This window comes from Myotis lucifugus, unplaced genomic scaffold (assembly GCF_000147115.1).
Source record: "Myotis lucifugus unplaced genomic scaffold, Myoluc2.0 scaffold_347, whole genome shotgun sequence".
Classification (NCBI taxonomy): Eukaryota; Metazoa; Chordata; class Mammalia; order Chiroptera; family Vespertilionidae; genus Myotis; species Myotis lucifugus.
In genome coordinates, this window is record NW_005871395.1 from 852834 (window position 1) to 854683 (window position 1850).

Consider the following 1850-nt stretch of genomic DNA (forward strand, 5'->3'; position numbering starts at 1 on the left):
ACAGTCGTTGGACTCCCATCGCTAGTGCTCTCTTACACTAACTTGTATCGTAATACTGTCTCCCTCTACCCATTTACAGACAACTACCTTCACCTCGTCACCCAGTTGGATGTGAGCACGCAGGCAGGAGTGGCAAGTAGGGGCAAGCAGGCCGGCCAGGGGGGAGGCAGTTGGGAGCGAGCAGGCAGGCAGGGGTGGCAGGTGGGGGCGAGCTGGCCGGCAGGGGATGGCAATTGGGGGTGACCAGGCCGGCAAGGGGGGACAGTTGAGGGCAAGCTGGCTGGCAGGGGGTGGCAGTTGGGGGCGAGCAGGCTGGTGAGGGGGCAGTTGGGGGCGAGCAGGCCAGCAGGCAGAGTGGTTAGGGGCGAAGGCAGGCAGGCAGGTGAGCGATTAGGAGCCAGCAGTCCTGGATTTCAAGAGGCCCGGGATCGGGCCTAAACCAGCAGTTCCCCGAGGGGTCCCAGATTGGAGAGGTGAAGGCCGGGCTGAGGGACACCCCCCTGCCGTGCACGAATTTTGTGCACCGGGCCACTAGTAGTATAGAAAACCTCTACCCTCATAGACCTGGCCTTCTAAGTAGACGGTAGACAGATGATAAACAGGCAAACAGGGAGAGATAAGGCTTGAAGGGAAATGAGGCCAGGTAAGGCAGGCAGCCGGGGCCTGGGATGGAGTCAGGGAGGACTCTCAGAGGCGGTGACATCTGAGCCGTCCTGAAGGATGGGAGGGAGCACCATGCACAGTGTTTGTGGCCTCGTCAATCCAGTCTCATCACATCCTCCTCCACTGAGCAATGAGCTCCCATGTTACTGACCAGGAAGCCCAGAGACATGCATGCACCTGCTCAAGGTCACACAGCTGGAGGTGTTGGCACAAGAGTCAAGCCCAGCTCTGCCTCCCAGTCCTTGGCTACCCTCCACTGGCTCACAGGAGCTCAAGTTCACCCAAAGAGCGTGGACATCACCCAGAGTCATGGGGTGAGGAGGGTAGTACCGGGGTCCTGAGGTGAACAGGTCTGGCATTCACTCCATTGCTCGTCCTCAAAGAAGTGAGTTTGGAACTGAATTTTAAAGCCCAGGAAGGAAGGGCGGTTCCAAAGGGTAGGGGGTCTGGCTTATCTAGGACCTCAGTGGGGACAGTGAGGGCCGTAGGCAGGGAGGGGCCAGCTTTGGAATGAAGTTTGGTGCCAGTTCTTGGTGACAGAAGAAGTCCCCAAATTTGGGTCGTGCCCCCGGTTCAAAAACCTCTCCCACCACACACAGGCCTGGCTTCGTGCCAGGATGTGGAAGCCACACAGGCAGACGGCTCCCAGGCCGGGCCTCCAGGAGTGAGGGCAGAGCAGAGAAGAACCGAAACCCTCCAGTCCAGCCAAATAGAGACCGCACGGCCCAGACAGTCCCCGGGACCTGATTCTAAGCTTCGTCCCTACTGCTCCTCAGCCTCACCATCTAGGACTGGGTCTTCAAACCACACCCCTCCCACCCCCCACCTTATACCCACAAGAGACAGCAAAATCTTTGATTCGTTTTTCCTTCTGTCCCTGGCGCCTGGGTTCCTGGCCCCGGTGGCTAATGGCCATGTGGGACCCCACACATGGACGGATGGGCTGGAATGAGCTCGGGGGCTGAACTACACCGGCTGCAACTCTGGCCACTGGCCTGCTTTGGGCTCTCCCGGAACCCCAGCTGCACCCTTCCCAGGACTGGCTTCTCTCAGTAAACTTTGCTTCCACTAAAAAATAAAAAAATAATAATTTAAAAAATCTTTGATTCATCCATTCGCTAAGCTTTCCTGAGCACCTCGGCGGCCAGCACGGGGTGGGGCTCAGCAGTGCGAAGCAGCTGCCCTCG

At 58.3% G+C, this 1850-nt stretch overlaps 1 long non-coding RNA gene across 1 annotated transcript in view; it reads left to right on the forward strand.

Moving 5' to 3' along the window:
• LOC111828383 overlaps window positions 1-1502 on the forward strand; it is a 3812-nt gene extending 2310 nt beyond the window's left edge. Inside the window, exon 2 of the long non-coding RNA XR_002832252.1 lies at window positions 1263-1502. This is a non-coding gene — a long non-coding RNA (uncharacterized LOC111828383). The remainder of the gene's footprint in view (window positions 1-1262) is intronic.
• The last annotated feature ends 348 nt before the right edge of the window (window positions 1503-1850 follow it).